This window comes from Physeter macrocephalus, chromosome 5, assembly GCF_002837175.3.
Source record: "Physeter macrocephalus isolate SW-GA chromosome 5, ASM283717v5, whole genome shotgun sequence".
Taxonomy (NCBI): domain Eukaryota; kingdom Metazoa; phylum Chordata; class Mammalia; order Artiodactyla; family Physeteridae; genus Physeter; species Physeter macrocephalus.
Genome location: NC_041218.1, coordinates 99,144,917 through 99,168,769, shown reverse-complemented (window position 1 = coordinate 99,168,769; position 23,853 = coordinate 99,144,917). Strand labels below are relative to the sequence as shown.

General features: G+C 41.6%; 1 protein-coding gene across 1 annotated transcript in view; it reads right to left on the bottom strand.

Moving 5' to 3' along the window:
• The window catches only part of HECW1 (HECT, C2 and WW domain containing E3 ubiquitin protein ligase 1), a 259,111-nt gene that overhangs the window by 223,681 nt on the left and 11,577 nt on the right, over positions 1–23,853 (bottom strand). The gene's annotated exons all lie outside the window — the stretch shown is intronic.

Here is a 23,853-nt window from a genome sequence, read left to right as displayed (position 1 = left end):
CTTTTTTTGAAATTAACATTATTAAATAAGCATGTTCAACTACTAATTCCAAACTTTGCAGATAACATTGCTTGTTCTATGGAATCATTGAATCAATCTGTAACTTGGAAATACTTCCCTGATCTTGGAAATTTGGGATTTTCCCTTAAAATTAATGCCTTTTTGAAAATTATTTTTAAGTTCAAGTTTGCTCTCTAGGATAATGGAGCAAAAATTGCTCCTTCTCTATCAAAACTCATTCTCCCTTTCCTCCTTTAATGACTGAATCTCAATTTTATTTTGGGTGCTAATGCCCAGATAAAGAACTACGTTTTGTAGCCTCCCTCATAGATCACAGTTATGTTGTTTGCTGTTGTTACTTTGGATTTTCTATTATATGTAGTTGAACGTAAACCTAGCTAATGTGGAAAGGTTTCTTTCTATATATCATATAAATGATACGAGATTTGCAATATTCTTCCTTAGAAGATAGGACTATTTTAAGGATTGTCCCTTCCTGTGGCCAAACTGCTTTCCAAAAAGCACAGTATACTTCCACCAGAAAATGTAACTCTGATCATCTCTTGAATCCTTGCTAACATTGAATATTATCAATTAAATATACTCTTAAGATAGCATCTCATTTTTATATCATTTATTTACTAGTGAGATTAAACATTGTTTATCAGATTTTAATGAGACATTTGTATTTAGTTTAGTTTTGTTTTTTTTAATCTATTGAATTGTAGTTGTTAAGACTTCCCACTGCCTGGATGATGCCTGGGTGTTTACCTTTTAGTGGACATATTCTTACTTTACATATATCAATCCTTTTTGTTTCCTCCCTTCATTCTTTCCCTGCAGTGATTTTGCATATCTTTGATTGCCTTTTAAGCTCTCGGTGGACAATCTTATAACTTAGTTCCATATTCTCCAAGGCACCCCACATTAGGTCTACAGACCTAGATCTACTACTGTCTCAGCCTGAGAGGCAGGTATCTTGTAGGTTAGGGATCATGGAGGGACATGAGCAGCGAGCCATACGGCCAGGTAACCACACCGAGTCAGTGCAGTTCAGAATATGAGTTACTCTGCCTGTAGGTGCCAGCGAGATCGGCATGGAGGGGCCGAATGACCTCACCTCAAGTTTAGTTGCACAGAAGGAAATTATATATAACAGGTATCCTGGAAAGGCAGTACTAGCTTTCCTGTCAAAGAAAATTATTCCAGTGCCTTGGAGTAAAAACGGTCAGGGAAATTATATACAGTCTTGTATTGAATCCTTTTGCTAGGTGAGCAGGTCAGTTCATGTCTAGAGCCAAGAATGCATGGAAACCTTCAAAGTACTGTAATCTTTTTCTGAAAAATCACTGGCAAAGGTTGTATTTTTTTCTTAAGCTTTTTAAGAGTCTGTTCCAGTATTTATCAACTTGATTATTAATGGATCTTCCTTTTATTTAATCTAAATATCTCCTGTAATTTAAAATGATTTCCTATTCAGACTTGAAAGAGATATTAAATTATTTAAAATTTCTTATTTAGGGATGGGCTCTGAAGGGAAGTCACCCACAAATGTTAAAACACATGCAAAAATATAATATACAAGTGATTTGTTGTATGGATTAAGATTACTTCATCTCGCAAAACTCCATGCTACTTTGGTGACAGTTACATTCAACTGATCTGTGTGATTAGCCCCACACTGAGTTTTTGCAGAAGAAGGAGACTAGGTATTATTTATCTTTATATTTCCAGTGGCATGTAGTGTAGGGATTCTCTATAAATGCCTGCTAAAAAATGACTGATGAACTATTGGTATCATTTGATTGACTCCACTGCCTTACTGTTAACCCAGGAGCAGATACAGTGTCCTGGTGGGTCCTAATTCTTCAGAGAGAATTTTCTAAGGCCTAATATTACATGACTTTTGGAATAGATTCAAGTATAGATAAAGACATTGTTACATTTTCGCTATTACTGCTGCCTCTGAGAAAAGTATCAAGATTCAAAGGCCAAGAAATATTAGAGGGTTGTTGGTTATTATTTCAGATACTTCATCTAAGGGGACCTATGGTAGGTAGTTCTATCTTCCTCTGCTTTTCTAGTTAAAATAATAATAATTCAAAAATCCCCTCAAAGTCTGAACACAAGGCATCTCTGTTATAATAGTTTTTATTGTTTATTTGAGTCATTATGCATGTAGTAACAGAAGTTTAGGAAGGCACAGTGATCGAAGGAAAGAGTAGGAATGTGGGAACAAAGAGATGTAAGTCCAATTCTTGACTTGCCCGTCATTAACAGAGTAAGTTATATAGATTCTCTGAGCCTTAGATTTAATGTAGAATGGTGATACCATTGCCAGCTTTGTATGTACTGTTTCATGTATGGCTGTTGTACACAGCAAATGGAATAATGTGTGAAGCCTAGTATGCATGAAGTAGTCAACACATAAGTGTTGCCCTTCTTCGTTGTATAGTCATTTACCATCAACAGAACTGTCTTGTATAGTTGTTCAGGCACGTCCTACATAAAGTTGTCCAACCAAGGGGTGAGTAGGGGGTTGAAATCCAGCCCATGCTCCACTCCCCAATGGGTGTAGTCCTTGCCCTTCCAGAGGAAGAGGTTGACATCTTAAAATCTCGTGGATTAATGGTGGACCTGAAATAGATCTCCTTATCACATTTTGGTTACTTTTGCCCGGCACATGATTTGTTTTCAGGTTTGGGCACGAGTGACCAGCTCATTCACAAAGTGGAATAATACTGATGTTTCTACCTCTACAGATTTGTGTGTTTACATCTATAATTTTTATTGGGTGGGCATGTATTCAAAAAGTATTGACTGTTTCACTTTACTTATGGCATCGCTTAAAGAAACAAGAAAACTATTGTTTTTCTTCCTCTCCATTTTTTAGGGCTTAGTAGGCCTGTTGTAGCACTTGAGACATCAGTATGTAATGATGGTAGTAGCCCTGGTATAAGTATAATATTCGATTTAGTTTAAAAATTTTAACAAGTTGGTCTTAACAGTTAATTAGCTCTTAGTATGCACTAGACCATTCATACTATTTTCTAATTTGGCCCTCACAAAATCCCTGTGAAGTACAGGTGATTATTATTAACCTTTTAAAAAACATGCTTAGCACAATACTTGGCATATAACAAGGCCTCAATAAATGTCATCTATCATTCCTATTTTACATCTAAGGAAAATGAGGCCAAAATGTAAGGCCACTTATACAAGGTCACACATGTAGTTCATGGCAGCTAGGATTTAAGCAAACGTATTAACTTTTTGTTTGGTAATTTGTCTCTACAAATTTTTTTTTAATAATGCTAGATTGTTGACCAGTTAGCAAAAGTGAATTCCACTTCGAGTGATGACGTACTAGGTAATTCAGAGAACATTTAGAAAAGCTGGAAAAATAAGGAAATAAATCTGCCTGAAGTAGGATTGCTGGATAAAATACAGGACACCCACTTAAATTTGAGTTTCAGATAAACAGGGAATAAGTTTTCAGTATAAGTCTGTCCCAATTATTACAATGGACAAAAAACTAAAAAAAAGTATTCACTGTTTATCTCAAATTCAAATTTTATTAGGAATCCAGTCATTGTTTCCTCCTAAAACTGGAAATCCTAGCCTGAGGACATCAGAGACCTAGCAAGACAATGGAAAATATTGAAGACAAGATCCAGAAGGAGAAAACTTCTGCTGTTTCCCTTGGTGGGGGGGCTGTGTTGATTCCAGAAAAATGCACTGAGAGGCTGGGAAGGTGAAAAGAACTTTTGACAGACTTGCAGGGCTAAGGGGATAAAAACTTAAAGAGTTCAGAGCCTGTCAAAGAGGAGGACTCTGCTAAGTCCTTCATGATTCAAGTTGGAGCCCTGAACAGCAGAACAGATACCAGAGAAATACACCAGCCGTGGCCCTTCAAATCATTTTAAGTCTTGAAATTCAATTGAGGTTATTCTGGATTGCTAGGTATAGCCCAGAAGGAAATGCAAATCCTCTCAGCAGGAAAAGAACCCATTCTAAGCCACAAATTATCTCCATAAGTTTTCATTTACAATGTCCAGTTTTCAACTAAAATTGATCAGGCACATGCAGAGTATTTTTCTACTGGTAAAAATACCAATAGAAAGACCAGGCACTATAAGTAGACTTACAGGGTTTTCAGATATTGGAGTTATCAGACACAAGCTTTAATGATCATATACTTAAAGCATTCAAAGAAATAAAATATAAGATTGAAAATATCAGCAAATAATGAAGTCTCTAAAAAAGAACCAAACAGAAAATTCTGGATCTATAAAACTACAATTTTGAAATAGTGTACTCCGTGGATGGGTTTAAAGCAGATTTAACAAAATACAGGAGAAAACTTAGGAAACTGGAACATAGGTCAGAAAAAGAAATCCAGAATAAGGCATGCAGAGAAAAAGGATACAAAATATTGAAGAGAAATAATAAACATATGTGATACTAGGGGGTGGTCTAAAATACCTGTAAATTGTAATCCAAAAGGAGAAGAGAGACAGTGGTGCTAAAGTTAAAAATTCTCCAAAAGTTATGAAAGACATCAAGCTATAGATACAAAAAGCCCTATGAATCCAGAAAGAACACAGCATCTAGACATCACTGTAAAAGTTCAAAAAAAAAGAAAAATGATCACTTCATCAGCCAATGAAGAAAAGAGCTAGGTTACCTTCACAGGAGCAACAGTTAGACTGACAGACGACTTCTCAACATAAACAGAAACAATGGAAGGGAAAGGAATGACAGCTTCAAAGTGCCGAAAGAAAATAACTGTCAACAGAGAATTCTGCAACTGGTAAAAGTATTCTTTAAGAATAAGGGGCTTACTCCTGTTGCTATCCAGACATTGCACAGGTTGAAGCACCACAAATATCTGAACTTCATAGCAAGTTTTTAACTATCCATATGTTACAATGTCTGCAGTGCAGAAATGCCCAAATCTCATGAATGGAAGTGTGATCAGAGTTGATGAACTAGACAGACATATGGATCAGTGCATTAGCGAAATGTCTTCCATTGTGAATCACTTATTTGTGTAAAAGGAACCAAATTATCTATGTAAGTAACATTCTTTAGCAAGAACAATGAACCTAAGTCTATGAATATTTCATTTGCAAAATAGACGTGAGACAAATGTAAACCCCATCCTCAAAATCCAGGAAACCCAATTTTAACTCAAGACATCATCACTGTGAAAGAAACAGTTTCAGTAGTAATCTAGAAGGAGTAATGGAAAGTACAGTATCTTCAAATGATGAAAAAGATCAAGAAGCAATGCAATAATAAGACATAAATTAAATTTTGAGTCTGAAGAACATTTAGCTTCAGTAAGAGGAAACAGCAAGAGCAGTTCTTTCAAAGAAATAATCAACATTAATGGTATAAAACCTGAGGTCCTCCCAGTCTATCCTACATGGCAGTATGTTTGTTTGTACTTGGTTTTTTCTTTAAAAATATGAATTAAATGGGTTTTAAGAAATAAGCAGGTTAGAGAAAGGCTGTGACTTTTGATCAAAACAAAAGGAAGGATGAAGGGCTTCTTAACAAATGGAATGCACTTGTCAGTGCATTGACAAGGCATCTAACATTGCAGATTCTACTACATATGTAAAGATATAACATTGGAAAGTTATTTTAATTTAAAGTTGATATTGCCTGCTGTATCTCATTAAGGTAGAGTTTTAAAGTTCCTTACGCAGGGGGCCCTGGTTTTAGACCAAATCCAAAATGAAGCAGTCACCTTTTACACGTTTGTTCTGTTACATTTAATCTCAGCAACTTGAATCCAATACCTCATTCAAAAGAAGAACATTATATAAGTGTATAAGCCATATTAAGTTTTACCAAAAAAACTTTGCTCTCCTATAAACAGCCCTGAAAGACATGGTGCTTCTATTTGGTTCTCAGATGATATCTTTTGTAGTAAAATTCTCATTAAAGTAATATATGACTCTAACAGAAAAAAGTCACCTTATTATATTAGAGAATATCATATTGATTTGTCAAAATTTTGTAATTTGGTAAAGATATAATCTTACTTGGATTTGCACTTCCAGAAATGATATAGAAAGCTGTATTATGGACTAATTATATTCACTTTGCACAAAATTGGAAAATAAGTGAAGAAAATAAAGTCATAAATTTTGAATAAGCAGAGAAGATATTTGCATCTTTAGGTATTTCCACATTTGCCTAACATAAAAATTGCCATGTGATAAAGTCATGTTTCTCTAATAGCTAAATTATGATTATTTGAATGAAAAATGGTTAATTGTAACTTTTTTTCAATTGTGATAACTGGTACATCTTTTTCATATCAAGAACTGTATATTATTTGACTAATTTCCTATTTAGAACAGCAGCATAAATCCTACGTTAATGCTTCAAATATGGTACCACAGCAAACGTGGGCGATTGATGAAAATGAATCACTACGTGAAATGATGCTAGAACTTTACTTTATGGGAAGTGCTTATTTCGGGTGTTACAAGGCCAAATCCAAACTCAAAAACAATCCAATAAATGCTTTTTGTTTCCTATTTCAGTGCTGGTTATTATCACCCCCCAGACAGTGTTTCTGTTCTCTGGGATCACTGCATGTGGAGTGTTTGCTAAAAGGCAATTAGAGCCTTCCTCTTCCTGCTAGGATAGAGTAATTGTAGCAGATTAATGCTTCTGCTGCCAACTAGATAAGCTGTTTTTAAAACAAAATATTTAAAGCACTGCAGAATAATGGAAGCAACAAGGACCACAAATTCTAGACGAGGGAGTACTGGTGAGATGAGCTGATTACCTGCGGCCCCTTTGCCCTGGTGGCAGGGAAACCAGCAGAGCTGCTGTGGCCCTCTGGGGCCAGAGTGAAGGACCAGAGACCTCAAGTACCCAGCTGGTTTCCCCTCAGACATTTGCTGAATCCTGCATTATGAAAACATCTGAAAAGTGAGCCAAGATCTTCTGTCTCTTGGTGCTGAGGAGACCTGGCAGGGAGAGTCAGGGAAGGGTCCCAGGTGAAAACCCTCGGCTCTCCATGAAAGACCTGGAGAGGGATCTCTAGGAAGAGGGTGAGCTAGAGGGAGACTGAGGCTTACCAAGACTGGACTGCACTCCACTAAGCTCATCCTTCTATTGGGTCAAGGCCACCAGCACCCCAACAACCTCACTGAGGGAAGAGCAAAATCTTCTGAGGGAAGGTGCCATTGCCAAAGTATCTACAATATTCCACACCCAGTTTATGGCAACTGAAAATTACCAAGTATGATGAGAGACAGAAGCAAATGACCAAAAGCAAGAAAGAAAATGGAACTAGGATCCTGATACTGAAGTCATTAGACAAAGACCTCAATGAAACTATGATTTATATATGCAGAAAATGAAGTGTAGACTTTGCCAGAAAATTAGAACCAACAGAAAAGAATCAAATGGGGATTTAATTATTGAAAAACCGAAGAGTTGAAATTAAGAACTCCATACATGGGGTTAGCTGCACATCAGATACAGCAGAAAGAGGGTTAGTAAAGTGGAGCATAGGTTGATTGAAAATATCCAGATTGAAGAAAGAGAGAGAAAAGAGGATGGAAAGGACAGAGGAGAGAATAAGGGACACAGTGGAATGAGTGGGGCAAAGGCAACTTTTGAGGAGACAATAACTTATTATCAAGCCTGGATAAAAACAAGAATCACTTGTAAGCATGTCGTAGTTAAACTCCTGAAATCCAAAGGCTAAGGGAAAAGTCTTAAAAGCATCAGAGCAAAAAACAAACAAACAAACAAAAAACAAAAAAAACAAACCTACATTAACTTCAAAGGAATGACAAAAACACTAAACTTGATTTTTCAGAAGACAGAGAAATGACATTCCTAAGTGCTGAAGAAAAGAACAGCTAACCTAGAATTCTCTGTATCTCGTGAAATCATTGCTCAAAAGTGAAAGTGAAATAGTGATGTTTTCAGACAAACAAAAGCGGAGAGGATTTATCACCAGTAAGCTTACACTAAAAGAAATACTAAAAGGGAGCTCTTTCTGTTAGGAGGAAAATGATCCCAGAGAGAAGGAAGGAGGCAAACAGAACAGGCTGACATGTGAATTAGGCTCTGCTTCTTGATTTGGGTGCTGTGTACATGGATGTGTTCACTTTCTGAAAATCCCTAAACTCTGCATTTAAATTTATGCCCTTTTCTATGTGTGTTTTGTGCTTCACTTAGGATTTTACCAAAACAAAGCAAAACCAAACAAACAAACTGCTAAGGGGAAAACTTAAGGCCTTACACGCATACACAGAGAAGAATAGCCCCAAACCAATGAGCTAAGAATCCACCTCAAGAAGTTAGAAAAAGGACAACAAATTAAACCCAAGGAAAGAAGGAAGGAAATAATAAAAAATAAAAGTAAGAGCAGAAAGTAATTAAACAGAAAACAAATATATATAGAAGATCAAGAAAACCAAAAGTTGGTTCTTTGAAAAGACTAATAAAATTTAAAATCCCTGCCCAGTGAAGCGTAGAGGATTAACGTGTATGTGAAATGAAACAGGAGTATTGCACAGCTGCTGGCACTCTTAGCCGTCCTCCCTCCTGGATGGAGTGGGCTGAGCTGTCTCGGAGCTGCCCTGGGGCATTCAGTCTGAGGTAGGGGTTCCCAACAGATCCTCCAAGGCCAAATACAGACCGCAAAGTCAAGTGCCTTCTCTGCCATATATTTTTGTCCCAAATCCTGGCTTACTGGGGTGGGTCTCTGCCTTTCAGTCCAAGTGGAGGGGAGGGTCATGGCTGGTCAGATGGTGGAGGACTGAGTTGCCTGGAACTGAGATAGGACACAAACCAGAAGGCTGTAAACTGACGGACTACCATACTGAAGAGCTCCAGAAGGTAGAAAGTACGGCTCCTAGCATGAAGGCAGAGGGCCATACGGAGACCCTTCCCCATATCCTGTGCTGATTACATATGTCTTGAGTCAGCTCTTGATTTGCTAGAGGGGGTTCCAGAGGTGTTTCTGGGAAGTACATTCTTTTGTTAGGTATTAGCCAACCTTTTCCAGATTAGGTGCCAAGAAGTGTGAGGATATACTGGGGGATCGGTCTGATGTATGAAGAGTAGGGTTTTTGAGAGTGTGGGGTGGAGGGGGGATGCAATCTCTGCACGACTTTTAAATGAACCCTTTATAGTCAGGGAGAGGATTTTGAATATCACCTTTTAAAACCGGACGGAGGTGAGAGCCACAAATGAATGTCAGGTGGCTATTTTAGAAGATGTAACTGATGAACAGGTTTCATGATATTGGAGCATGAGATACGACACAATTTCACGGTAAAGAAGGGCAGAGCTCAAACTCATGGCTGTTCAGGAGGCTGGGAGGGTTACAGTAACCCTCTGGGCTAACCAGGTATATCCTTGGCCACACACAGATCTTAGGAATGGCAGTAGGAGGCAGGGTATAATTTCTGATATGTGGTCACCAGACATTCCTGTGACCTTATTAACAGGGCTGATGTGTTACCAACTCCAAGGGCACCATTCACACAGAAGTCTACGGAAATGGCTCTCCTGGAGTTACGTAGCAGGCAACCATGCTTTAATCTCGTGAATGGGCTGCATGACAAGGTGAAATCCTCAAGGGTAGGCTTCCTTGGCAAGAAGTACAGGAGTCCATCCTAGTGGGAAAAAACTGCTCTTACCTGGATTCCCCCTTTCCTCTCAGGGTGCCTCTCTTTCCTCCCTGCCCAGTTTTCCCTTGGAATCTAGGAGACATCATTAAAGTTTCTCACAATTTGATGCTCAGTTGGGACTAACTTGGTCAGCTGCAGATGGGGTTGAATGACCATAGTTTTCTATGGGGAGAATTTTGCAGCCTGGGAACACTCAAACCTGTAGTTCTGGGCCCCGAGAGAACCCACCCACCCAACCATTTTGGCTTCCTGGCACATAGAACTTGGTAACTCAAAGCACATATAAAAATGCTAGGCCATCCGGCATGCTGCATATTGGATTGGCTGCTGCTTTTCTCAGTTGCAGTTGATTCTATACAAAATTAATAAACAGAAACCTACATTAAAGAGTTAGGAAACCAGAAAGGGGAGCTGTCTCGCCCTGTGGTGATAGCAGAGCCCAACAAGAAGAAGAAAGCCTCCTCTTCTTTCCCGTCAAGGACTCAGCCAATGAAAAGCCACGGACTCTTTGTTTACTACAGCCCTTCCAGCTTCCTTACCCTCTCTATAAAAGTGTTCTCCTGCCCTTGCTGTAGGGGGACTTGCAAGTGGCTCACCGTGGTTGCAGACCCTGAACTGTGGTTGCAATTCTCTGCTCATCCGGAATAAATGATCTTTGCTGGAGAAATATCTGGCAGTCTATTTGTTTCAGGTCAACAATTCTGACCTGGGATACAGTAACTGGATGCTGGGTCCCTCTAAGGGATCCCTGACATCAAAAAAGCAGCCTTCACAACAAGCAAGTTCCTCTTCTGAAAAAGGAACGCTGCACTCCATTGGTGTGGGTTTCATGAAAAAAAAAAAAAATTTGCAGGTTTGGAGTTCTTTTTTTGCGGTACTCTGGCCTGTCACTGTTGTGGCCTCTTCCGTTGCGGAGCACAGGCTCCGGACGCGCAGGCTCAGCGGCCACGGCTCACGGGCCCAGTCGCTCCGCGGCATGTGGGATCTTCCCGGACCGGGGCACGAACACGCGTCCCGTGCATCGGCAGGCGGACTCTCAACCACTGCGCCACCAGGGAAGCCCTGCAGGTTTGGAGTTTACTGGAATTGTTGCCTCTTGGGAAAAACCCATGTCTGAGTGGAGGCACTGATCTTGAATATTTGGCTGATTTGTGGAGGTCAACCGGGAAGGGTCTGCAGACATGAGATGCTTTGACTGGGCAGGTTAGTGTCAGGGCTGTTAGAGAAGAAGGTGATGAAGGAGGCACAGATGCCATCCTGTAAAACCTGGGAACTATCAACGCAGGTTAACGGTGCTGCCTTTGTTCAGCTGGCAGGGGCTCCCTTTTTGTCTAGAACGTGTAGGCCACTCAGATGAACTGGAAATTTCAGCATCTTGTTCTGGGTAGGCTCAGCGATGTGTCTATACCAGATGACCAAGAACCGTCCTGGAGGAAAGTGTGTGGAGGTGGAAGACGTGATAGAAGACCCTCTGCACACCAAATTCAGGCTCTTGCTTGTATGGTACTGACTCTACCACTTACTCGCTTCTACCCTTCCTCTAGGTACCAGAACAAGGCTTCATGAAATTATTCCCATCATGCACTCAGTTTAGCTTGGTGCCCACTGACAGCTTGGAGCGTCCTATAAGCGTCGTATCATCCTCCCGTGTTTCGTAGGAGGGCTCTCAGGACACCTTTCCTGATCCCTTTGCTGAGTTCCATGCTCCTGCCTGTTGTCCAGCCTCAGCCGGTGTCAGCAGCACGCTGAGGATGCTCTCCCTGCTACTCTTCGCTTGGCCTCCGGGGACCTGCCGACAGAGGGCGCTGCAGGGGCTGCGCAGCCGGAAACCCCGCCGGAGGTCCAGCCGGGAGCTGAGCTGGAGCCGAAAGATGGAGCCGAAAGAAGTCTTGCCCATCTCCATCCTGGAGAGCGGGCTGGGTCTTCTTTCAAGAGTCCAACCCTTGTAAGCATTTGCTTTGTACTGTTGTAAGGTCACTGTGGTCACTTCATCTGTGTCAAGTATCCAGGACTTCCATTTAACTGGTCTTGATATTTCTTAACATTGAGTTTGCCTGTATTTTTCTCCAATTTGGGAACTGCCGATGATTAGGCTAGTGAAAAGGATGAAGTCTAATCGTAGGTTATTTTAACTATTATTTCTTTTCCATGTTCCCATACTCTTTTTACTGTCTCCCTCCTATTATTATTATTTTTTAAAGTTTGACATAATCCACTCTTCCTCCTCTGAAAAATATTTCATATTCTTTCTATTCTTTTACTACTTCTCTTTTCCTTTGTTAAAGGCTCAGCCCGGCCTTAAAGGTTTAGTTTTCACTAGAAATTTGTGTTCTCTTTTACTAAAACTCACACTGTAAAATAAATCTCTTTTTTTCAAGGGTAACTATTCATGGAGACAGAAAGAGACTAACAGGTTTTAAATATAAGGAATAGGAGTCCCATGAAAAGGCTTTAAGTCTATGGGCTCAAATTTATAGATTTTGTATAAAAGTAGGAGTGTTTCCTATATGTCATTCTCTGGTAGAGGGTGCAGTATTTATAACTCTATTTTTTCCCAAGGAGATGGAAGCATAAGACACAATTCCCCACTTATTAGACGAGTTCTCTGGTTTGGATTTTAAGCTCACTGGCCTTGAGCAACCTGGGAGAAACTGGCATTCATTCTGGTGAAGGTTAAAGACAATTAGCTCCTTTTTCCTTTCTGCGTTTTGTCTGCCCTCTTCCCTCCAGTAACAGCTGGCAATAGCAATGTGGGCATAAATACGGACCGGGTGCTGCAGACTCTGGTTTTGCTTGGAAAGAGGCAAACATGGCTTAGATTAGCAGCTGCTGCAATGGATGAGGCATTGCTTGCATCTTCTAGATTTTGTGGGTGTTGGTGGGTTTTGCAGTATTCTTGGGTACCATGTCAACTCTGGCATTTTGGGCAAGTGTGATACATGAGACTTTGGGAGGAGTTTTTACTTTTTCCATATTATTTGGATTCTGAACTCTTTCCTGGCTGTCCAAAGCTGGTGTGGACAGTATAGCTGTCATCACTTGAAAATGGCCTTGGAGTTGACTAGAGACCTATCTTGGCTAATGTCAGAGACTCCTGGGGGTGACCTCTGAACTGGCTCCAGGTACGTATGGGGGCAGTGATGAGTGTCCGGGAAGGTACACACGGTGTGCAGGCAGGACCACCCTGACCTCTGTGGCTCTCTGTCCTCACCAAGAACTCTGCAGCTGTGCATGACAAAGGACTCGGCTGAAAGGCTCAGGGGTTCAAAAGAGAAGAATGAAGTGGAAAAAGGGAAAATTCCCCCTTCCTACTGCTCTCCTAGCATCCACTTCCTGGGCCCGAATCAAGGGAGGAGGTGCTACAGTGTTTGGTCAGATTTCCAGTGTGGACTGGGCTGTGTTCACTAGAGAGCAGAGTCCTCTGCTTTAAAAGGTGGTACCTCTCTGCCACCTCCATACTCCAAGAAGCTGGGTAGGTTAGTTGACTCTGTTCTCTTTGTGGTATCCTCTTGCTGTGGGTCTGACCAGAGACCTCCTGCCTTCCATCTGTGTTTCTCTGTCTCTTTGTCCTGATGGCTCGGGGGCCATCGGTGGGAAAGATAAGACATGACAGTTGTAGCCCTTGAGCACATGTCTCCTGCTTTCTGCACAGGTGTTTTGAGCACCAGCTTCATTCATTCATTCATTAACGGAATAAATACTTACTAAGCCCCTCTCAGGGGATATGCTACCAGCAACAACAAAAATCTTTAAAAATGTTATTTTTGCTGAAATTATGGATGATGTTTGATATTTTCCTCAAAGCTTCTAGAGGGAATAAGTAATACTTTAAAAAATGTGTACACAAATTGGATTTATACACACATAACAAATACATTGAAATGAAGGAGATTCTGGATTTGTGTGGGAGGAAGTGACTGAAATCTTGGATAGCCTCTGTCTTCTAGTTTGACTTTCTCACAGCTTTTTATGGTGGGGACTATGGAGCTCCCCACTCAGAATCATCAGGAGGGGAGGAAGGCCACGTTAACCATCTTGACTTTCCTTCCTCTAGTTAAGGATTTGCTAGCCCAGTGACAAATGGGTTCCCACTTTGATGCCCAGATAATTTCGCTGCCAATCACTCTGGGAGGAAAGCCCCCAGCACTGACTCCAACTTCAGAATTCTATCCAATGTATTACCTGGTATCCAGACCTGCATGGGGTCAGAACTCTGCACCGAATCTCCACCTTAGTGGTGGGGACCCTTCTGGCCAACTTTAGTCTTATCAGAACATCATGGTGACTAAAGAGCAGGCTCAGAGGTCAGACTGCCTGGTTCAAGTCCTGACCCCACCATTGGTTTACTTGTGAATCTTGGACCAGCTGCATTTATCTTCCTGGACCTCAGATTCCTTATCAAAAAAGGAAAAAAAAATACGTGCCACCTAGGGTTTTCATGAAGATTAAATGGGGCAAGATGTATGAGGCACTCAGCATGGTACCTGGCACATTGGGAGAGCTCAGAGATATTTAGTTGCTGCTATTACTATTATTATTCCTCTATTCAGGACAGCAGCCTTACCCCAAATGACAGCCCAGGGGTGGGATCTTGTGAGCCACGCACAGATTCCCCAGGGACAAGCAAAGGCCACCCTCCTGGGATGGCTGCAGCCACCTCATGCCCATCTGCTGTGTCTAATTGGACATTATGGCAATGAGCTTGCCATGCCCTTCAGATACCTGGCTGTAGGTCCAGACACGGCATCGTAGTTAGGTCAGTTTCTCTTGTCTGCCCCACATACTCTCCTGCCAATTTGGCCTCTGTCTGCCCTGGCCTGCCACAGGCCTTTATGAGAGAGCTACTGTCCCCGTCTCATGGAGATTAAAATGGGCATAATACTCCCTCCTTATCTTGCTGAAGCCCTCTCTGGAGGCAGAGATATGGAGGGCCTCTGCAGCCCTGGTTGTTTCTAGCTCCATGTGTCTGCAATTTAGAGTAAAAGAGATTCATTCTGTGTATTGAGTGGCTTTGAGGGGGTTGGAGAGAAACTGTTCTGTAGAGTTCTAATTTGACTCCACCATGTCTGTATAAGTGACAATCACTCCTGAGTTCTTCCTGTGTCGTCTTCTTTCCCTTCCGATTAGGAAAAGGGGCACCATAGAGTGGTCAGCATAACACATTTTTTTCCTTCCCTCTCTTCCGTTCCCATCCTGCCCCACCCACGCTTCTGACTGGAAGTCCACAGTGGGTCAAGGGCTTCCAGGAAAGACTGGACTCCTTAACCATTCTCTGCATCCTGTTCCTTCCAACTCCTCATGAGCCTCAGTTCATTAAACGTCCCTTCTGTGTCCCACGTCTCCAGCATGCCCATAGACCCTTCCCTTGGGCTGATGAGCACAAGCAGATAAGCCTGGTTTAAATCCCAGCTCCACCACCTGTCACAAAAACTATCATGTCTCTGAGACTGTTTTCTCTTCAAATTCAATGGTGATGGCACCCAACTCATGGTGCTCTTATCAGCATAAAATAAAAGGCTGTATTCAGACTATACTACAAAGCTACAGTAATCCAAACATATGGTACCGGCACAAAAACATACACATAGATCAATGGAACAGGATAGAAAGCCCAGAAATAAACCCACGTCAATTAATCTACAACAAAGGAGGCAAGAATATACAATGGAGAAAAGGCAGCTAATAAGTGGTGCTGGGAAAACTGGACAGCTACATGTGAAAGAAAAAAATTAGAACATTCTCTAACACCATATATAAAAATAAACTCAAAATGGATTAAAGACCTAAATGTAAGACTGGATACTGTAAAACCTGGAGGAAAACATAGGCAGAACACTCTGACATACATCACAGCAGTATTTTTTTGGATCCATCTCCTAAAGTGGTGGAAACAAAAGCAAAAATAAACAAATGGGACCTAATTAAACTTAATTAGGTTTGCATAGCAAAGGAAACCATTGATAAAACAAAAAGACAACCTACTGAATGGGGGAAAATATTTGCAAATGATATGACTGAAAAGGGATTAATATACAACATATATAAACAGCTCATACAACTCAACATAAAAAAACCCCAAACAATCTGATTAAAAAACAAGCAGAAGAATGGAATAGACAGTTTTCCAAAGAAGAAATGCAGATGGCCAACAGGCACATGAAAATATGCTCAACATTGCTAATCATCAGGGAAATACAAATCAAAACCACAGTGAGATATCACTTCACACCTGTCAGAATGGCTATCATCAAAAAGTCTACAAATAACAAATGTTGGCAAGGATGTGGAGAAAAGGGAACCCTTGTACACTGTTGGTGGGAATGTAAAATGGTGCAGCCACTGTGGAAAAGAGTATGGAGGTTTCTCAAAAAACTAAAAATAGAACTACCATAAGACCCAGAAATTCCACTCCTAGGTATATATCTGAAAAAAGATAAAGATACTAATTCAAAAGATACATGCACCCCAATGTTCTTAGCAGCATTATTTACAATTGCCAAGACATGGAAACAACCTAAGTGTCCATCAACAGATGAATGGATAAAGAAGCTGTGGTATACATATATATACACGCACAATAGACTATTACTCAGCCATAAAAAAGAATAAAATTTTGCCATTTGCAGCAAGATGGATGGACTTGGAGGGCATTATGCTAAGTGAAATAAGTCAGACAGAGAAAGATAAATACCGTATGATATCACTTATATGTGGAATCTAAAAAATACAACAAACTAGCGAATATAACAAAAAAAGCAGACTCACAGATACAGAGAAGAAACTAGTGGTTACCAGTGGCGGGGGCAATATAGGGGTGGGGTGTGGGAAGTACAAACTATAGGGTGTAAGATAGGCTCAAGGATGTATTGTACAACGGGGGAATATAGCCAATATTTTGTAATAACTGCAAATGGAAAGTAACCTTCAAAACTTGTATAAAAATAAAAAAAATTTTTAAAAAGGATGTAAGATGCTTGCCAAGAAGTGGACACAAGCATATCCTAAATAAAGGAGAGCACTTACTTGTAGGCTCACTGCATTCAGTCCTTATACGTGTTCAAGCCCATCTCCATTCTGTTTCTCATGCTGCCCCCTCAGAGTCACTCTCACAGCCACCCGTCCTGGAGGATGCTTCACACACTTTGCCTCTTCTCTGTAGACACAGATTTACTGGGGGGCCCTCACCATTCCTGTGTGAGAGGTTTCCTGGGACTAGGGACATTCATGGCCCAGACCAGGATCAATCTGAACTGGCCATTCTAACTCTTCAGCCTGCAGTCTTTCTCATCAGCTCCTTAAATTATTTTTTTTGGCAAACATCACCACACGGCCCACGTGCCAGCCCTCTGCCATGCATTCTAGACCACATGTCCCGTGAGTCCTCTGATGGCACTCACCAGGTCCTGTTGACAACGCTCCCTTTGATAGCTTCCCTGCCTTTGACTTCCATGGCCCTGTTCATCTGGCTACGGTTACTATTGCTGTGTAACGATCAAACCCAAAACGTAACAGCTCTGTATTATCATCTCTCAAATTTCTGTGGGGTGACTGGGCTCAGCTGGGCAGCTTTCCCTTGCCGTCTTGCATGCTGTTGCCATGGGTAAGAGCTGGGCTCGCCCTCTGCCCTACGCTGGGTGGGGATGGCTGGAGCAGCTGTCTCCATGCAAACTTTCACATGGCCGCTGTGAAAGCACAGCTGTCTCAGGGCTCCGGGAGTGAGCGTTCTGAGAGACAGGAAGTGGCAGTTACCAGTCTTTGGAAGCCTGGCCTGGAAGCTGCACAGCATCACTTCAGCATGGAAACCGGGGCAGGGTCACAGAGCCCTCCCAGGCCCAAGGGGAGGGGACATGGACCGGGCCTCTTGAGGAGAGGAATGCCAAGGAACGTGTGGCCATACTTAACCCTCCACACTCAATGATCTCTCTTCCTCAGCCTCTATCCCTTCCTCCTCCTTCTCCTTCTCTTCCTTTTTCTCAGGACTCCACCCTCAACTCTCACCTCTGCATGCCTTCATGCCTTTGCAAGGGCTGTTCCTTGCCTAGAATGATCTCTCTACCTCTTGGCCCTCAATGCCAGTCCTTCCTTCCCACCGGCCAAGTCCACCTACTGGCTCCTCTTAGCCGTGGGTGGTGATCGACGCGGGGCCCCAAAGCCAGGTTTGCTGGTGCCCTTCACTGACACAGGACAGAAAGAAGGATGTGCTTGTCCTCCCTCCTGCAATGTGAGAGGCTCGGCGGGCAGGGACCAAGCCGTCACCTCTAGATCAGAGTCCCTGGAGACCAGCACAGTCCCCAGCAGGCCTCCAGCACTGGAGGCTTCAGAGAGGCAGGTGAGGCTGTATGTTCTCTTACTGAAATGGAAACTCGAGGTAAGCATAGAAAAGTCTCCGTGTGGGTTATTAGGCCTTTGACCCTTTATCTGTGCTGATTTAGAGGTTTCATCTCATTGGGAGAATCTGACACACATCAAACTAGAAGTCAGCTCTATCTATATTGCTGCAAATCTGAACTGAATGATTTGGTTGTATCTTTCTAGCTGTTTTCTGTAACAATGCTTAGTCACTCTTTAATGGCCTGATATTTAATCTATGGACTAAAGATGCATTTTGATGCCCCAGATGTAATGGACTCTTTGACCTAGTAAGAGGTGGCTGCAGACAACAGTTGGGCTTCTCACCTTGGGTGAACCGAGGATGAGCCTGCTGTGTGTGTCCCCTCATTCCTATGTCCTGCCTTCCCACCTGGACCCCTGCCCTCCTGCTGCCACACTCCCATTGTCTCATTGGTCCCTTTCAGTCAGAACCACTGCACCTTTACGTTGGCCTCTGGCAGCCCCGACATTATTACTGTATGACTATTTCCAACCATTTCACTCTGGTCTGCTAAAGTGCGAGTGATTGTGTATTTGGTGGCTTGGGTTCCTTCCTCTACCATTCCAGGAGGCTCCTCTCTAGCAAGATTACTTCATTTAGGCTTTTAAAGCAAAATGTGCTGGAAATAAGGAAGGAAGAAAACCAGCATGCGGTGAGGAAGGTTTATGGAGAAGTTTAGCGGGGAGGAACACCAGGGGAATTGTGTGGCAAAAGGACACAGGTGTAAGAGGAAATGCATTTTAGGAGTGTTGCTATGAACTATAGATTCTTTTCTCAAGATTTAAGAAAGGCAAAGTCAGAACAGAAGCAATACTGAAATTACTTTATGATTGTGTGGAGTGCAGTTCTGACCGGGGTTTCTCTTTAGGATAGTGTGAACCTGGATAAGCGATGGGGGTAGTTATGGCTTCCAGGGAATTATATGGTAAAATTGAGATGGCATAATAATAAAATAGCCATTATCATGCAAATATTTATGGAGGCGCACTTGTTCCTAAAGGAACACCTTTGTGAAGTGGTATGATTGTCATAAGATTATGATACACATTTACAATTTCGTCTCTCCAAGTAGACTTTCACAGAGCCTATGACTCAAACGTTTATTGCAGTACAAAAGGAGACGTAGCTCCTCGGAAAGAACAAAACAGTGATTGAAAATGGCAGCCCACAGTGCAGTTCTTAGCCATACCGGTTCTAAAACCAGAGCAGTCCTGGTGGAAATATGTCCAGATTCAAATAAAAAGCTAAACCAACGTGTCACCTGAACCATCTGGATTGTTGACGTGACGGGATCCCTGCGGCTGCTCTGGGCAGATCTGGGTGGCCTTCTGGCTCCAGCACAGCTCGTCCTGGCTCTGCCGCATTGCCGCAGAGGAGAAAGCACCAGCCAGAAGCGCTAACCAGGGGGAGTCAGCTACTCCTCCTGGAGCCCTGCTTTTCCTTCAGTGCCCATCGGTCTCCAACTTCGGCTGCAAAGGATCTCCCCACAGGAAACTCTCAGAATAAGCCATTCAGTTCACAGCTGTCACCAAGACACCACCATGTCCATTCCCAGAGGAGAAATGCACTGCAATCCCTAATTCAAAGCCTTCTCATTATACTGCACACCTGGCTGTACCAGACACGTGCCTGGCCCTTCACGTGTGCTTTCTCAGTCTTCATGGGGTCACCGGTGGGGACTATACACTAACTTCCTTTTATAGATGAAGGAACAGAGCCTTAGAGTCCGAGGGCCACACCGGGTAGACACTGAGCCCACAGGCCTCTCACTGGGAAGCCACCTACTGAAGGGTGGGGAAAGGAGGCAAACTCTGCCCCCTGACCTGTGTACATTTCACCTTGCCACTCTCAAGGGGTGTTGTTAAAAACTTTGTTAATCAACTATACTCTAATATAAAATAAAAATTTTAAAAAAACTGACAGCAGGACTAGGTGCTTAGATTTGCTGTTATGTGTAATCAGGGACCACTGTGTTTTATTTGTTAATTTGGGAGGACGTGATGGAAAAGGATTGGGAAATGATGTACTGAGAAGGGGTTTGAAGTTCACTCTTCTGACAAATGCAGGGAGTGATGAAATCAGAGCAGGTAGCAGTCAGGGCGGGAATCTGGAAGCGAGGGCAGAGATGGGGAAGGGGCTGAACGTGAGGGTCTGAGTTTCAGGTGATGCATGACCGGTGTGGTACAGAGTGGGCAGGAAGCCACGGCGAAACAGAGCAGTCGAAATGACTGCAGATTTCTGCTTTATGTCTGCACAGCTGTGAGAAAGCTGCGATCATGACCGTGATTACGTGACTTGACACAAGGGTGGGTAGAGAAAGGAGGTCCCTTTGGGAGAAACTTTCTTGGCCGTAATCAGGTGTCCTTCCAGACCCACTACTCTATTGTTCCTGCTAGCAATGGGGAGTGACAATGAACAGGGAGCTACACATAACAGGTCTGGGCCAGAGAGCAAAATAAAGATACCTTCCCGGCAGAATCAACACCTCTCTGCAAGGCAAGCCCTGATTCTGAAGGAGTTCTTTCTTTCTCAACTTTGATTGGAGTATAGTTGATTTACAATGTTGTGTTAGTTTCAGGTGTACAGCAAAGTGAATCAGTTTGATTCAGCTGAATCAGTGGATATATATACATATATCCACTCTTTTTTAGATTCTTTTCCCAGATAGGCCATTACAGAGTATTGAGTAGAGTTCCCTGTGCTATACAGTAGGTCCTTATTAGTTATCTCTTTCATATGTAGTAGTGTGTAGATGTCAGTCCCAATGTCCCAATTTATCCCTCCCCACCACTTACCCCCTGGTAACCATAAGTTTGTTTGGGGAGCACACAGTCAACAAAGACTGTGGTAGCTCCTGAAGGCTTGAGACTGGCTCGCTGAGCCCAACTGCACACATTAAAATATAACATTTGAGTTACTATAATAATACAACATTGTAAGATTTTGTCAGAATAGGTAAAGCTAAAATTTCACTAGTTCTTTCTTTTGTCAGTGTTAAAATTTGCATCTTTACAGTTCTCATATTATAGCAATTATTACTATAGTCAAATAGCCAAGTGCCCTCCAGGGAGAAATTATGCAGGGACTATAGGAAACGAGTCAGGAGTTATTTTCTTTTGTATTTTATCATGCTTGTAACTCCTTGGAGAATACAGAAAGTATTTGTTTTGAATGTTTCTAATTTGGGGGTACTTTCAAAATCTGATTTAATCAGACCTTTAAAAAATCATATAAATCAATAGCAATTACCTAATTCTAAATTGAATCATAACTCTGAAAGAAATGTGCTATTCGAATAGATCCCAGGTAATCAGTGATATACCCCTACTTTCATAAAAGGAAGTAATAAAAGGTAAAAATAAAGAGAAAAATGGAAAAAACAAAACAAAACCTCATTTATTATTTTAACTCCCACTTAGAATGACCTTCTGTTGTACTTTAAGATTTAACGTTCAAAGTTTATAAAATTATTTTTATTTTAAGAACAACTAATTTACCAATTAGATTAATGTGTTTATTACTACCTAGAGACTGTGAAGAGCTTATTTGTGATTCGTAACAAAACTTCTCTAACCTTCTGGATAATGGCCTGAATTCTGCATTTTTATATTATAGCAAGAGGATCTTTGATGCTTTGATTTGCATACACTTTGATAGTTATATTAGAACATTTTGTACATCCAGTCTCTTCCTGTTCCTTAATTTGGCACTTGTTCTATCAAACAGTTTTGAAAATGCAAATTATTTCACATTAAAAATATAAATTTTTATAGCATATTATATACAGTTTTAATGCACTCAGACTCCAAAAGCGTTATATACAGTTTCAATGCATTCAGACTCCTATAATTCATTATTGTTTTAATTTATCTGATTTTTTTGTGTGCCCTGAGTCCATAGTCCAATCATTTGCAAACTCAATTAAGCTCTGTCTCAATGAATTTTTACTTTTTGACAAATTATGTTACATTTGTACAGAAATACATTCTTAGTATATTGTTCATTCATTTGATATATTTGCAAAGTGGAAATTCATCCATTTTCTGAAAGCACTGAGGTATCGCTAGTCCAAGAGGTATACTGTGGAGTGGGATCTTCTCAAGTTTGCACTTGAAAACATGTCAGTTTTCTAAAGCGCTGAACTTTTAGTTATTTTGAAAATGACTTGGCAAACTATCTGTTTATTCTAGGATGTTGGAACTTCACCAACTTTGAATACACTTTCACTCAGTTATGACAACATTTTACATATTTTACAGAGCTGATTTTACATTATAATACCTGTCTAATGATATTTAAAGTGTGTCTTCATACTGCTAATGAAGGCAATTATGTTAAATGGTTTGTTATTTGAGCTGAATGTTCAGGAAATGCTCTATATGTCCCAGAAATCTTGGAGAACTGCCTTGAAAGGAATGGTACTAGTGCTAGATTAATTTACACACAAATCCCACTTTTTCACATTGGCTCACGCAGAATGAAGACAGAGTCATGAGGTTTCATATTATCCTTAATACTTATCTCCTTGACTCTAAAAAGATAAAAAAAAACCCTTCAAGGTGTGTTTATGCCTGCACCATTTTGAGCTGATACTGTATTATGACCCTGAATCATGTCTATTTCTCATTTAGTTAAAACCCAAAAGAACAAAATGGGTGTGTAGTAAGGAAGGACTCTCCCGCTGAACTTCCAGGGTAGGCTGGGGCATACAGTCAACAGTTATGTCTCATATTCATTGCTACTACAAGTTTTCACCTCTTTTGTTCTTACTGGCATTTGGGAAGTCATATTAGGTACCACTAGCTGGAGCCCATCTCTTTATCCCCACATCAAGCCTGGCCATGTTCTTTATGATAAATGATGCCATCTGTGGGATAGGGGAAGATGCTGGCATGACTAGGGCAAAGGAGGGCCTGCTGGAGAGGATGGAGAAGTAGGGTTGAGGGATGTGGTGAGTCTTGCTGGGGTTTGGCAGCTGGGCAGAGAGGTTTCAGCTGATGTAGCATGAAAGCGCAGCCATGAGGCTTGGGGGCACATGGTAGCAGGACTGGGTTTAAGGCATTTTGTCTGGGATCAGCATGCAGGATGGATTAGAGTGCAGAAGAGCCAGAGTTGGGGAGGTAAGTATTAAGGAAAAGGAACTCTCTTGTTGGGAGATTCATCACGCGTAACGCAAAGTCAAGGGTCAGCAACCACATAACATAAAGTCTCGTCCCCTCTACATCTGATAGTATCAAACCTCCTGACTGTCTACTCATTCTGCATGTGCCAATGCAAAAAAAAGGGGCATCTGTGTCATTTCCCAGAACAGAGACACCATAAGTATCTAGAGGGCAGACGCTGAGCCTTTCATCTCCAATCTCTATTCTTTGGAGTACAGCAGGTCTTATAAAATGTTTATTAAGTGAATGAAAATTAGAGTTGTCATCTGGAAAAAAAATGGGAGCAAAACATACTAGAGGATAGTTTTTCATAAGCTACAAGTCAAATGATAATAGACAACTTTAGGGGGACTTCCCCGGTGGTCCAGTGGTTAAGAATCCGCCTTCCAATGCAGCGGACGCGGGTTCAAGCCCTGGTCAGATCCCACATGCCGCGAGGCAACTAAGCCCGCGCGCTCTACAGCTTGCGCGTCACAACTCAGGAGCCCGCGTGCCGCAACTACTACCAAGCCTACGTGCTCTGGAACCCGCGCACCACAACTAGAGAGAAGCCCGCGTGCCGCCACAAAAGATCCTGCGTTCCACAACTAAAGGCCCAATGCAGTCAAATAAATAAACAAATAAATAAAATATTTTTTAA